Genomic DNA, 16263 nt, shown 5'->3' with positions numbered 1-16263 from the left:
TCTCTTTACTTTCATGTTACTTTAAAATTTCTAAAAATATATATATTCTGTTTTATCTTGATGTATTTTTAACATTTTTGCTTTTAGTCATTTTCCCAAATCTCAGCTACATTGCTACCTCCAAATGAGCTGAAAAAACAAAATTTCATAATGATAGCCCCTTATCGAAAGAAACAAAGTTCCTAATTAAAATATTAAAATGTCAAAAAGTTGAATTTTGTAAACATAGTAGATAACATAACTGAATATGTAGATTAAATAAACCATGAAATGTGGATGTGATGCCTCAGACAAATGATAGCCTTTTGTAAAAAACCAATGAGGAACATGTAATTTCTATAGACTATAGAAATCAAATAACATTTTAAATTCTTAAAGTATTGTTAATTGATAAAATATAGTTTAAGGTTGTAATTACTTGACTACAACTGCCTCTGCCAAGAGTCCTATTTTGCTTAGGTCTTGGTCTTGCATAAAATCACTTAATGTAATTGTGTTCAAAGGTACTAAAGATGAATAATTCTAGAAGTCTTTTCCCACCAGTTTAAAGGTTAGGAATAAATCCCTTCCTTATATGCCCTATTTTTAGGTTCTCCTTTAAACATAGTAGATTTTCACATCTTTTTTTCTTGTTCATTCAATAATGAACAGTGTTTGTGTCCTTCAAAATTTTAAAATCATGCAATGCTATTCAAATGAAGCAATGCATGTAGAGATATGACTAATAAGTATTTTTGCAAGATCGTAATTTGGCATGCTAAGCTTTTAAAAATAATGTTTCACAGATAAATGGCTTCTATATTTGTATGAATAATTTCACCAAAGTTATACAGGGCAAAATTTTATATTTTTAAGTTGAATTTCTATTTTTTATATATCTACACAAGAATTAAAGTTACATGTTAAAAAATTAATGAAAAAGATTTAAACAATCATTAAGCTCACAGCCCATGTTTGTTAAGTTTTGGGGACAAATTAAAAAGTAAAAAAAATGAAAAATACTACAGGAAATATGGGAATTCATTTAAAAAAATATACTACTGGGCTTATGGTACAGACAAGATAGAATGTACTTGTCTCTCCTCACTAAGTCCAACTATATCCCTTAGACATAGTTCAAGAGATAATTCAAGGAGAATTCTAAAATGTGGCAAGAAAAAGGCAAACTGGTTTGAGATCTCAACACTAGAGGAATAGTGGCGGGTCATCTCCAGCCTCCTCAACAGAAGAAGGTCACCTACACCCAGTATTTTCTGACCCTAACATAGCAATATAAGCAAGCCCGGTAGACTCATTCCTCTGAGTGTCTCTGATAACATCAGCTAGACGCCACCAGGAAAGGCAATTGACAGAGACTTCAACTAACAAATCATCTGAGACTTCTCTCCTCTACCTGGGGATACTGAGGCAACGGGAGGAATTTATAATAGAGACACAGATATAGCAAATGGTTTATCCTGGGAAAACACTTTTTCCTCCTGGTGCCATGACTCTCTTTCCCCACCCACAGACATGGAGGAGATGGGCAGAGCTGGAAAGAGGAACCCACTCACAGCAAGCTGTCAGGCTGCAGAAGCCTCTTTTACCCAGGGGGCCTCAGGCTCCCTTCTCTGTTTAGAGATACCAGGACAGCTTGGGGCACCAGTAAAGGGGAACCTTACCATACTTCTCATTCACTAGTCATCCTGGATGCTAGGGAAACCCCTTCCATCTCTGCAGGTAGCACCAGCAAAGAGCAGTGGGAGTCTCAGTAGCACCCCCAAACCTACTAGATCAAAATAACACCACAAAGGCTATGAAAATTATACTGACATCAGAACCATAGCCCACTAGAGTGAATGGGCCATGACCTGTGTGCTATACCTAAACAAGGTGATTGCCTGCTCAAGTAAAACACTTAAAGAGGACCTAGAGTCTCCTAATGTAATAGACAAAATGTCCTTGATAGAATTGGAAAACACCCATCATATTAAGAACCAAGGAAATCACAACTTGAATTGCAAATGACATTAACTAATACCAATACTCAATACTGAGATGAATGAGGTGCTGGGATTATCTGACAATGATTGTCAAGTGGTATTTGTAAAATATTTATCAATCAATCACAAAAATTTTTAAAACAAAAGAATAGAAAATTTCAGCAAAGAAATAGAAATTTTAAAAAAGAACTAGATGAAAAATATAAAAATACAATAATGATGGTGATAATTTTTTAAGAAGTTGCTGGAGAGTTCAAGAGTAGATTGGAACACAAAGGATAAAAATCATGACCTAGAGGCAAAAAATATGTATTAAATGTTCCTAATCTGAAAAATAGTGATAAAACAGTCTGAAAAAATGTTGAACAGATACTTGGAGCTCTGAGATCATAACATTCATGCTATTAGATTTCAAGAAAAGAAGAAAAAAAAAGTGAGGCTAAAAGAGTATTTGAAGAAATAATGCTTGAAATGCCCTACATTTTGGTGATAGATACAAACCTACAGATCTAAGAAGCTGAACAAATGCCAAACAGGACAAATTCCTCCCCCACCCCCTCCAAAAAAGAAATCCACATCAGAAACATCATAATGAAAATTTTGAAAACTGAATACAAAGAAAAAGTCTTGAGAGCAGCCAAAGAAAAACAACTCTTTTAGGGAACACCAATTTATATGGCAATGGATTTCTCATCTGAAATCTTGAAGGCAAGAAGGAAGTTCCACAACATATTTCAAATGCTGAAAGAATAGAATGGTCAATCATGAATTTTATATCTAGTGAAACTATCCTTCAGGAATGAAAAGAAATGAAGACATTCAAAGATGAAAGAAAATAAGAGAATGTGTCACTATCAAATTTACTCTTAAAATTTCAAACAAAAAGGAAATGATAAAAGAATCTTGGAACATCAATAAAGAAGAAAAAACAGAGGAAGCTACAAAAATATGTATACTTAAAATAGACATTCTTTATACATTTTATAAATTTTTGATGAGTGAAACAAAATTATAACATCATCTGATATTGCAGACAATGATCTTTAAAGATGGGAAGAGTAAAGAAGTATGTGAATGGGAATGGGGTATCCACATTTCAGTCAATGTAGTCAAATGTTGCTATTAGCACACTGTTTTAAGTCACATCTGTATATTGTAATATCCAGAACAACCACTACAAAAACTATAAAAAGAGATAAACTCAAAAACACTATAGACACATCAAGATGGAATTCTAAAAAATATTCAAGCAACTTACAAGTGGCAAGAAGAGAAAAACAGAGGAATGGGAACCACAGGAAACAAACAAAGAGAAAAAAAAAGCAGACATAAGTATTAACATATCAGTAGCTACCCAGCATGTAAATGGTCAAAAAACAAGGACCGAGTGGATTAACAAAATAACCCAACTGTATGCTGTTTACATAAATCTCATTTCTAATTCAGTGATGAATGTTGGTTGAGAGTAAAATAATGGAAAAAGATACACCATGCAAGCATTAATAAAATAAAAAGCAGGAATGGTAATACTAACATTAGAGTAGATGTCAGAGCAAGGAAATTACTAGAGACAAAGAAGGACCTTATGCAATGATAAAAAGATTAATTCATCAGGAAGACATAATTTCCTAAATGTGTATGTACCAAATAAGAGAGCCTTAAAATATGTGAAGCAAAAATTGATAGGGCTAAAAGGAGAAATATACAAATTTACAGTTGGGGACTTCAAGATCCCCCTCTCAGCTACTGATAGATATACTAGACAGAAAAATCAGCAGTGAGGAAAATCTGAATGAAGTCAACCAACAGGATCTAATTGACATATATAAAAGAATCCAGCTGCACACTCATTAAAATAACCTGGGCCATAAAACAAGCCTAGGCAAATTTAAAAGAATTGAAACAATGTAGAGTGTGTTCTCTGACCAGAATGTAATCGAACTAGAAATCAGGAACAGAAAGAAACCAGGAAAATCTCTAAACACATAAATATCAAACACATTTCAAAATAAGCCATGGGACAAAGAAAGTACAAAAATATATACAAATTAATGAAAAAGCAACCATATTTTATCAAAATACACAGAATGCAGCAAAAGTAGTCCTGAGAGAAAAACTTACAGCACTAAATTCTTACATTAGAAATGAGGAAAGGTTTCAAATCAATAACATAGTTTCTACCTCAAGAAGCTAGAAAAAGAAGAGCAAATAACCCAAAGCAAGCAGAAGGAAGGAAATGACAGAGCAGAAATCAATCAAATTGAAAATAGTGAAACAATAGAGAAAATTAATAAAACAAAAAGTTGCTTCTTTAAAAAAATCAATAGTATTGATCAACTTTGTCTAGCAAGACTAACAAAAATTAAAAATGAGAAGGAAAAAATCATGAATATCAGGAATAGTACAGGGTGGGACAAAAGTAGATTTGCAGTTGTTTGTATGGAAAATAAAAATAGTAAATAATAATACAAGAATAAACTTTGTTTTGCACCCTTATAACTGTAACCCCACTTTTGGCCCATTCTGTATATGGGCTATCACTACAGATCCTACAGTCTTTAAAAAAAAATTAAGAAGGGGATACTCTGAACAACTTTCTACTAACAATGTAGACAACTTAGAGTAAATAGAATACTCAGCAATGAAAAGGAACAAAGTATTGATATAAGCAAACACTTGGATGAATCTCCAGAGAACTATGCTGAGTGAAAAAAGCTGATCTTAAAGGTTACATAGGCTATAATTCCATAATGGTTCGACATAACAAAATTTAGAAATGAAAGGCTCAGTGGTTGCCTGGGATGGGGGGGAATGTAGGTGGATGTGATTATTATTTTTTTTAAAATAATTTTTTTTTATATCTTTATTGATTTTAGAGAGAGGAAAGAGAGGGAGAGAGAGAGACAGAAACATCAATGATGAGGGAGTCATTGATCGAGCCCACAACCTGGGCATGTGCCCTGACTGGGAATTGAACCCTGATTGCCTGGATCCTGGTTTGATGCTCAACCACTGAGCCACGCCCGGCTGGGCAGTGGATATGATTTTAATAGAGCAACAGAGGGAATCCTTTGGGTGACGGAACTGTTCAGTTTCTTGACTATGGCAGTAGATACATGAATCTAAACATGTGAAATAACACAGAGAACTAAATCACATGTAAATGTGTAAAAGTAAAATTGGAAAAATCTGAATAAGATAGGTGGATGATATCAATAGCAATAACAATTATGGTACTATCGTTTCAAAATATTACCATTGGAAGAAATTGGGTAAAGTACACATAGTATCTCTCAGTATTACTTTTTACAATAGCATATCAACCTACAATTTTCTCAAAATTTCAGTGAAAAACATACTGTTGCTGGAATTTTTAATATAGCCATTATCTTCAGAGGTGCCACTCACCTGTTTTTTTTCCATCTCGATTCCATGATTTTCTGCTTCTTATTCTACCCAATCTCTCTCTCAATCTCTCTCTCTCAAACTCTCAATTTCTCTCTCCAATATCTACTCATCTCTCTCTCAATCTCTCTCAATCTCTCCTTCTATTTCTCTCTCTCTCTTTTTCTACTTCCCACCCATTTGTACTTTTGGTTCTGTTATAATTTTTCTTCTATAAAGACTATATATGAAAAATTTTAAGTTTATATGTTACATAACATATAATTTATATGTTATAAAGACTATATGTGAAAGATTTTAAATTGAAAAAAGTGTGACCCAAAACTCCTGAATATATTCATTGCAAAAAAAAAAAAAAAAAAAAATCTAACACTGATACCTGGTCAATATTTCAAAATTAAAAATTCTTCTAACTTTCCAACTTGAGATCCCTTTATATCGCCTAGAAAACTTTGTAAAATATTACTGGCCAAGTCTTATAACAGTGAGTTTCAGGTCTTATTACCTACATGTTTACTCTCTGGGAAAAATTTTCATTAATTCAATTCACTGATAAGTGACTACTATTATTTATTGTTTGTTTTAACAGAAAAGGAAAAGGAACATTTCTTATGCAAGTTAAAACAACCAGCATGGAAATTCTGGCTTGGTAAAATTCCAGCTGTGACTCTTTTATTACCAGGAGGTCCATAGTAAATAGTATGTGCTTCTATTTAATATTTTAGTCAATGAGGCGCTGCTGATGGTTTTGGAACAGTGATGTATCATAATTCATATTTGTAGGCTTCACATGAATGGAGAGAAAGAGGGAGTCCACTTAGGAGGCTATTGCTAAAGTATGGATTAGGTAGGTTGCCAACAACAAAAAAAGAGACTATTTCATAGGCAGTACAACTTAAAAAATTTTTTTTGGTTAGATCAAATTTATTTCCTAATTCTCATTTAAAACATTTTATTGTTACTTGCTTAGGCCTTATGTAATAGTTGGACTAGTTGAAAATTAACACTACACTAATATTGAAGTATAAGGTAAAGAATAATATAAATGCTAAAATATGTATTTCTTTGAGATTATTAGTGTGATTTCATCTTGGCTGGATACCAGAGATTGGCTTGTATTAAAAGATTTATGGATGTTTCTCAAAAGATCAAGGATTTTATATCTTGCAACTTTCTCCTGTAATGCTTAGGGAGCCCAAAAGTACTGTGAAAATTTTCACCCTTTGCTTATAATGCTTGTTTGTAAGAGAACCATGGAAACTTCCTGGAGGCTAACAGCGCACAGTTGTCAAAGATTTAGCATCCTGGGAGAAAAGAGAGCCTAAATTGTTTTCCATTCTAATGCAAATGTCTTTTGTCTGAAATCCAGATAAGCTAGATTTAAATTCCACGTATATAGATTTGGTAGTTCTAACCCATCCTCAAATTCCCAGAGCTCACTTCCTGGTGCAGTTCCATATTTGAATTTAATCACCATGGTCATGGGCATGGCAAAGTCTTCTTTGATGCATGATTCTCAAGTCTTGTCCAGTTGCATATTTTGACTTTTTTCTCATGGGTTGTAGCCTTCTTGGGAAGCCCATCTTTTTATATCTTTATTATAAAGAGGTGAAAATAAGGCTGCTCGGTTATAATCTTGATCACCTGATGTATTGAAGGCATCCAATTCAACAGCCCTGCATACATTATATACATTTTTTCTGATCCTGCAGAGGATTTCATATTAAACATTTAATTGTGCTCTCTTATTTTGATGAAAACATAATTACATACTTTGTCAGGTCACCAAATGTACTAAGTGGTACAGGCACCAAATTATTGACTGAATTGATCTAAAACACCACATTCTTAGCCATAAAGACATACATTTTGTAGCATATGATGCTGAAAGTTTGGGAAGGCTTTTGGTGCCATCAGAACCCTAATGCAGCAAAAACTGGGTTACATTACTGCGGTACAGTCAGCAATTATTTACTTAACCTCAAGGCTGCATGGGCTGATCTGTTCAACCACCTTATTCTCTCAGGCTAAGGGAGGTTAATATTAGCAATCAAAGAGCTGCGGCTCTAACATGGCAGATGGTGATCACAGGCTTGCTACTACTTGCCAGCTGTGGTGACAGATCACTAGAGGGAGAAGAACTTTACAGTGATCAAGGCTTGGAATGGGGATCATCCTTGGTAGCCTGATCAAGAACAGCATTATTTTCAAGAGCTAAGATCTGGAAACAGAGTGGATAAAAAAACGCTGTGGTACAGGCACACCAAGGAATACTATGCAGCTGTGAAAAAGAAGGATCTCTTAGTTTTTGAAACACCACGGAGGGACCTGGAGAGCGTTATGTTAAGTGAAATAAGCCAGTCAGAGAAAGGCAGGTATCACATGATCTTACTTATATGTGGAATCTAATGAACAAAATAAACTGATGAACAAAATAGATCCAGAGACATGGAAGCATGGAACAGACTGAGGGATCTCCGAGGGAAGGGGGGTGGGAAGGGTTGGGTGAGAAGAGATTAACCAAAGAATTTATATGCATATATGCACAACCATGAACCATGAAGTGTGGTGGGAGACAGGAGCAGGGTGGAGGGGGTTAATGGGGGGAAAAAGTGGACATCTGTAATGTTTCAACAATAAAGATAAATTTTAAAAAAAGACCATGGAAAGCAAGACAGAAGAAAAAAACAACACAGGAAAAAAGGTGAAGGAAATAGCGTGATTCTTTAGAGTTCACCATGGATTTTGCAGCTTGACCATCAGTTCAAATCCAAGTTCTGCAGGTATGTATATCACTTTGCACAAATTATTTATACCTTCCTTATTCCTCATTTTGTCATTAAATAAAAATATAGTAGTGAGTACTTCACACGATTATTGTGAGGATTAAATGAGTTCACATGTATAAATCACTCAGGACATTTGCCTGGCATGTTTTAAGCCCCATGGAAGTGTTTTCTATTATTATTTAATAGAATGACAATTTATCTTTTCATTCTTCCACTTTTATTGCAAGACGCGCACATCATTCAAATACTATTTCACAGCATCTATAGACATTTTTGTAAAAGATTTTTTTTTTTTAAATCAAGTAACCAGTCACATTTAATACAATTCTCTTTACCTCTCAAAGCATTCTATTATTAGGTAATCATAAAATGTTGTGACATTTGTTAATCAAGATGGTAGCTCATATTAAGCACAAAAAACTTTTGCAGGTGATGGTGAATCTGTAAGAAAAGGATATGCAGATATTCTCAATATGGTAAATTGGAAATTTAGTCAGCTACCAAATGTCTCTTTCCTCTCCTTTTTCCTAGCCCCTGGAATCTGTGCTGACCGAGCCCATCTGGGAAAGCGCAGGAACCAGATGGCCACTGTGAACTGCGGCGAAGGCTCTGCAGCAGCGAGAGCTTGTTTCAGCTAAGAAAGCTCTTTGGGACAGAGTGAGTACAGGCCTAATTTACATTTTAGGGCTTTAGAAAGAGATTAAGTCCAACAGTGGCGTGATTTTAAACTGCAGTGGGAGGTGCTTTTTGTCTTTATGACAGTGAAGCTGAATTATAAGTTTGGGGCACTTTGAAAGTGTAAAAAGATGTCATGGAAAGAAAGGGAGGCTGAATAATCGTACGGCTGTGCAGATTACAAGCAGTCTGTGAAAGGACTGAGGTTAAAGAGCCTCATCAAAGCAATGCCATCTTCAGTCTCTTATTGTCACAGGGATTATGGCTTTGGGAGAGGTATAATCAGCAGGGAATACAAGAGTGGCAGTCCCCTCCTTTTTATGTCAAAGTGCTTGAACAATTGATAACAAGGGATTAGAAACTGAAAATATTTTGTGACCTAGTGTGAAGGTCGCAGGGACATGGTTCATGAACTTGAGAAGCATTAGTACACTTGTTATGGGGCAGCCACAGACCTCATGTGTCTAGTGTTCTAGCACACACCCTGATGATAAAAATTAGCTCTGGCCTAAGTTAACCAGTAAATCAGATACAGATACTCATCTGGCATTTCAGACATGGATCTTAATCCTACCTTCATCTTTTCCTTATTAGATGGCATATATTAGATTTACTCATTTCACTGAAGATCCTTTTATCCCATGGGAGATGTCTCGTAAACACTGATGAAGGATCCTGGACCAATAAACTGAAGCTCAATCAACACCAGTCTAAATGAGAAATAGAATTAATGTTTATCATATTTTTCCATGCTTGGTGACTCTAGTTACAATTAAACCACATTTTGCCCTTTACAGTGGCCTCAGTTAGTTTGTGACTGAATCTATCATGACTATTAATTAATTATCCATTCATTAATAACAGCAATGTGTTCAGGCCCCGTATGTTCTAGGTGCCAAGAGGTGTGAAGGTGAACACTCTTCCTCCCTTCAGACATCTCACTGTCTAACAGGTTGGATAGAAGTATTAAAGCATCATACAAAGTGCTAATTGCAATGATAAAAGATATGGTCAGGACTTTAAGATACCTCCCACGCCAAACATAAACAGTGTTATAAAAAAGCAGAAAATGGAAATGGATAGATGGGTAAATGGAAAACAATACAGAGGCAGGTAAAAGTAGGATTATGATTGTTTGTATGGCAAAATATATAATACAAGAATAAATAATAATGCAAGAATAAACTCTGGTTTGTGTACTTGCAACTGTAAATCAACTTTTGCCCACTCTGTATAATATATAAAAGCTTCTCTGAGATGTGTCGGCTAGTGATATAAATTTGGGAATCATCTACATGCATGGACAAGCCTCCCTAATGGATGTCTTCCAGTTGGAATGGGGAAGGATTTGAAAGATCTCCAGTCCTGATGCATTAGTTATCACTTGTTGTATCACAAATTTTTACCTCTAACCATAGCAGCTTAAAACATTTATTATCTCCCACACTTTCTGAGCACCAGGAATCCAAGAGTGGTTTAACTCAGTGGTTGTGCCTCAGGGTATCTTACAAATTTGCAGATATGCTATCACCTGGGTCATCTAGGGCTCCACTGGTGGAGGGTCAACTTCCAGGTAGGCTCATTTGAATGGTTGTTAACTGTTGGCCTCAGTTCCTTCAACATGTGAGCCTCTCCATAAGCTGCCTGAATGGTCTTAGAACATGGAAGCTGATTCCTACAAAGTAAGTGATCTGATCAAGAGAGTTAACCCAGAGAGAGTATCCTTTCCAAGATGGAAGCCACAATCTTTGGGAACATGCCATCAGTTTTGCCGTATTTTTTTTTCATCAGAAGTGTGTCCTTAAATCCAACTCACACTTAAGTGGAAGGAACAAGTTTCAAAGAATTTGAGATATATTTTTAAAACTACCAAAGTGCTATAACAACAAGAAATCCTGGATAAACTGAAAGTATTATGCTTTTCTTTAAAGTTACTGGAGAGCTGTGGATGTATTGGAATCTGAAGAAGCTAAGTTCCAGAGAATAATGCCTTCTAAAAAGACTGAAGGCCTGGAGTCAATTGAAGTTGGGGTAGAAATAATGCTGACATTTTTTTCTTAAATATTTTCTCATTTTTCCTTTTATTTTTGATTAATCATAGTGACTGTCATCATTTCTTGTCAATGAATCAAGACATTTCAGTAGCGTCCACCTAATTTAAGCCCCCCCTTTTTTATTATAATTTCCCTGATTTCTTTCTAGTATTAGATCTATTGTAGCAGCCAGTGGGGGGCCCCTTATACCAGTATTCCATCCAAGTTTGCCACCAGTGAAATTTTTAATCATTGTACTATTACAGGATGCCAGGGCTATCCACATTTACAAACTACCAGTGTTAGGATTTGCATTGCTGGAGTGGCCATCATCTGAGATGGACGTGGTATCTAGGGGCTCAGGTTCCTCAGGAATGAGGGTCACCCCACCAAAAATTCTACCCAGACCAGCAGAGAAGGGTACTCTAGAACAGACGATAGAAAAGGGAGATGATTAAGTATCAGTTATGGCCTCAAGATCAACTGCAGCAGCAGATTTTGCAGAAGCTTCCCCAAATGAGGCAATGTTTCTAATAGAAACAAGTGGATGTGAGTGGCACAAGGGATGGTGGATACACTTCCTAGACAAAGCTCCCATTTTCCAAATATTGGTTGCTGGTGGCCCACAGACGTATCTTTATTGGAATTTCAATGGGCTGCTGAGAACAGCCTCACAGAGTGTTGCATCCCAGGAAGTGGTTATCTGTTAATAACTGACTGAAGCAGGCATACAAAGCTTTAGCCATGTTGCCTTAATTGGAGATAACTCTGAAGGGTCACTCTAGCTCTGTATAAGATCAGCTGATGTCCTGTTGCAACTGCATTGTGGGGCCCATCTTACTTTCTTCACTTCCTTATAGGTGGATCTCCCAAGATTGCTCCTATAGAAGCCTCCTCATATAATTCTGCCTCCAAATCTGTTTCCAGAGGTTTCTATCAAAGATGGTATAATTGAGTAAAAGAGAAGGAAAACAATATTATTAGAATGATTCAAGTAACGATGCATTATCTGCACACTTTCCTTAATAATTATGTCATTTTAAATGAGTGATATATACTTTTATTGTAAAATTGTTTTTCAAATAGATTTTGATTTAAAAATTATAAACCCATCTTGGGTTACGCTGTAGATACAACTATCCTTTCCAAATGCTGCCTGGCTGCCTGGCAGCGATCTCAGGCTTGTCACCAGATGCTTTGCTGTGAATTCACAGGAGGGTGGGAGTAAAAAGCAACCACCTTTCATAGACCCGTAGACCCGCCCACTTGCAGTCATTCTCCAGCAGTTGGATCTGCCTAACTTCCAGATTTTCTTTCAGTTCTGAGTCATTCATGCATTTATTCTAGGCTTGTTAGTGATGCTTCTCTGCTCCTGCAACTCCTTTTTTTGGACCTTATTTTCCAAGCCCCTTCCACAATTGTTTAATGTCTAATTCTATAATATACTACTTATTTCAAACTACTGAAGTGGTTTTGCTTTCCTGGTTAAACCTTGACCCATTCAAATGTCATTAAATTATAGCATAATATGTCTCTAGTTTTTCTGTTTTTCAAAAAGTATCTTTGTAATTTGGCACTTTATAAGCTCCTTTAATATCTATTGCAACTTCAGGGATTTAAAAAAAAATCTTTATTGATTTTAGAGAGAGGAAGGGAGAGGGAGAGCAAGAGATAGAAATATCAATGATGAGAGAGTCATTGATGGAGCCCACAACCCAGGCATGTGCCATGACCAGGAATCGAACCCCGATTGCCTGGATCCTAGGTCGACGCTCAACCACTGAGCCATGCCCAGCTGGGCGATCTTTTTCTTGTTTCTTGAGATAGGCCTGTAATGCTATGAATTTTCCTCTCAGGACTGCTTTCGTCGTGTCCCATAGATTTTGGGATGTTGTTTGTTCATTTTTGTTACTTTCCATGAAGTATTTGATTTCTTCCTTGACCTCATTGGTAACCCATTCATTGTTTAATAACATGCTACTTAGCCTCCATGTGTTTGAATATTTTTGAGTTTTTTTATGGTGGTTGATTTCTAGTTTCATGGCATTGTGATCCGAGAAGATGCTTGATATGATTTCAATCTTCTTATATTTGTAGAGACTTGCCTTGTGCCCTAACATGTGGTCTATTTTTGAGAATGTTCCATGTGCACTTGAGAAGAATGTGTATTCTACTGCTTTGAGGTGAAATGTTCTGTAAATGTCAATTAAATCCATTAGGTCTAGTGATTCATTTAAGGTCTGCATTTCCCTGTTGATTTTTTTGTCTTGATGACCTGTCCAATGCTGACAGTGGGTGTTAAAGTCCCCCACTATGATTGTATTGCTGTCAATCTCCCCTTTAAAGTCCCCCAAGAAATTTTTTATATATTTAGGTGCTCCTATATTGGGTGCATAAATGTTTATAAGGGTTATTTCCTCCTGTTGGATTGATCCCTTTAGTAATATTTAGTAATCATCTTTGTCTCTTGTTATGGTCTTTATTTTGAAGTCTGTTTTGTCAAAAATAAGAATTGCTACCCCACCTTTCTTTTCCTATCCATTTGCATGGAATATTTTACTCCATCACTTCACTTTCAGCCTGTGTGAGTCTTTTGCTCTCAGGTGGGTCTCTTGTAGACAGCATATATTTGGGTCCTGTTTTCTTATCCATTCAGCTACCCTATGTCTTTTGATTGGACCATTTATTCCATTTACATTTAAGGTTACTATTGATATCAACTTATTTAATGCCATTTTCCCCCTTTATGCTGATGTACCTTTCTCTCACTATTCTTTCTTTTTCTTAAAGCAGTCCTTTTAGCATTTATTGCAATGCTGATTTGGTGGCACTGAACTCCTTTAGCCTTTTTTTTGGTCTGGGAAGCTCTTTATTTCACCTTCAATTTTAAATGATAGCCTTGCTGGATAAAGCAATCTTGGTTGCATGTTCTTGCTTTTCATTACTTGCAGAACTTCATGCCACTCCCTTTTGGCCTGAAGAGTCTCTGTTGAGAAATCAGCTGTCAGCCATATGGGGGTTTCCTTGTAGGTCACTGCTTGTCTCTCTCTTGCAGCCCTTAATATTTTCTCTTTGTCCTTGACGTTTGCCATTTTAATTATGATGTGTCTTGGAGTGGGTCTCTTTGGATCCCTCCTATTTGGAACCCTCTGTGCTTCCTGAACTTGTGTGACTTTCTCCTTCGCTGGCTTAGGGAAGTTTTTTATCATTATTTCCTCCACCAAGTTCTCTATCCCTTGATCTCTTTCCTCCCCCTCTGGCACTCCTATAATGCGAACGTTGTTTTGCTTTATGTTGTCCCAAAGTTCCCTTAGACTGTCCTCATGCTTTTTAAGTGTTTTTTCTTTTTGCTGCTCTGATTGTGTGATTTTTTTCTACCTTGTCTTCTAAGTCACTTATTCTATCCTCTGCTTCATTGAGCCTGGTTTTAATTCCTTCCAGTGCATTCTTGATATCAGATACAGCATCCTTTATTTCTGTCTGAGCTTTGTTTATGGTATGTATCTCTTTTTTCATGTTTTCAGTAAGGTCCTCGATCTTATCATCTATAGTCTTCTTAAGTTCCTTGAACATCTTCATCATCAATACTCTGAACTCCGTTTCTGATAACTTGCTTAACTCCATCTCATCAAAGTCTTTTTCTGGCGATTTTTCCTTTTCTTTAATTTGGGGGTTGTTTTTTTGTCTCCCCATTCTGGTAGGTCTTAGTGTTTGTATCTATATATTAGATATATTTGCTGTCTCCCAGTCTTGTGGGATGGGATTTTGTCTTGTGGGTCCAGTGGAGCCCAGAGGTGTGTTTTCCTTATACTTCTGAGCTCTTTGCTCTAGGCGTGTCCCTCTTGTGGGTGTCTCTTTTTGGTTTCTTTATGTTCTCCTGTTGTGGTGGGGTCTAGATTGTCGTTGATCAGCCTTTGGGAGGACCCTCCTCTCAGGTTGGCTAACTGTGTCTTGGCCCCAAACTCATCATGTAAGCTGTTGTACGGGTGCTGGCAAGGCAGGACAATACACAACTAAGCTTCCAGGACACAAGAGGTATCTTATGAAATATCTTGACAGTCAAAGTGAAAACAACCCACATGAAAACAGAACTGGGAGAGTGAAGGGAGAACACACACACACAAATGCTTAAAAAAAAGAAAGAGAGAAAGAAATGTAACACTTAGAGAGAGAGAGAGATGTATATTGTTATTAATACTGGTGAAAATTTAGAAAATAATAATTAAAATGTAAAAAATAGAGAAGCAACTGGGAGATATCACAAGCAGAGAAAAGATTCTGAAAGAAGGGCAAGCAAAAAATTAAGGGAGAAAATAGGAATAGGATAATAATTGAAAATCAGAAAACAAAAATACAACAAAGAGAATAAGAGAAACTAACAATTGAACAAAAAGACAAGAAGACAGAAGGGAGGAGGATAACAAAAGAATGAAAGAAAAGTAGAAAAAAAAAAAAGAAAAAGAAAAAAAAGTTATGCCAATGGATTGAGAGGAGAGAGAGATAAAGCCCAGGCAGGTAGGGAGTCTGGTAAGAGATTTGGGGGAAACTATAGAGGAAAGCAGTGCACTTTGTTATAATGATAAAGTCCCAGTTGTTAAGCAGGGATATCAAGAAAGTCTTGATAGTAGAAGCAAGGATAAAACAGAACAAACAAGTAACCAAAACAAAACTAAAAACAAGTTAAGAAAGACAAAATTCTTTTATAAAAAAGAGAAAAAATTTAATTAAAAAATGTTAAAAAAAATATTTGTATAACATTTAAAAAAGAAGAAAAAGCAAATTTTCTCCCCTTTCTCTTCTTCCTAAGGAAAAAAGAGAAAAATAAACAAACATACAAACAAAAAATAAACAAAACGAAACAAACAAACAAACAAACCCAAAACCAAAACCAAAACCAAACAAAACAAAAAACAGAAGAAAAAAAGGTAGTCAATCAGGTGAGCTTCTTCTGGGCAGCTTGTGTTGTCTGAGGCTCTCTGTTTTGTGTCCTGATTTCAGTTCTCCTGGGAGGCGCTTGTGTATCACCCAATGTGAGGAGCCGTCTGGGTTTGGCTCTGGTGTCCTTAGGTAGACGGTTGATCTGAGGCTCTCCGTGGGCCACCTCCTCTTGTCAACTATTTTGCAACCTTGTAGTGGCCTGGTCTTGCTCCAGAGTCTTCTGTAGAGTCTTTAGGGTGCAGGGTGGCTAGTGTAGCTCAGGGTGTCACTCCCCTTAGAGGTGTCGCTGTCAGGCGCTCACTCTGTGGGAGTTAGTCTCTGCTCCACCACCAGCTCCTCATTCCCTACCCTGTCCTCTGATTCTAGTTCCCCAGGCTCTGACCTGCTGCAGCTTCAGATTGATTTCAGCCTGTTGCCTTTTCTGTATGGGCCCTCTCAGCA

Source organism: Miniopterus natalensis, chromosome 6 (assembly GCF_054644295.1).
Source record: "Miniopterus natalensis isolate mMinNat1 chromosome 6, mMinNat1.hap1, whole genome shotgun sequence".
NCBI classification, from domain to species: domain Eukaryota; kingdom Metazoa; phylum Chordata; class Mammalia; order Chiroptera; family Miniopteridae; genus Miniopterus; species Miniopterus natalensis.
The sequence above is the reverse complement of the archived record's forward strand: the minus strand, read 5'-3'. Positions refer to the sequence as shown.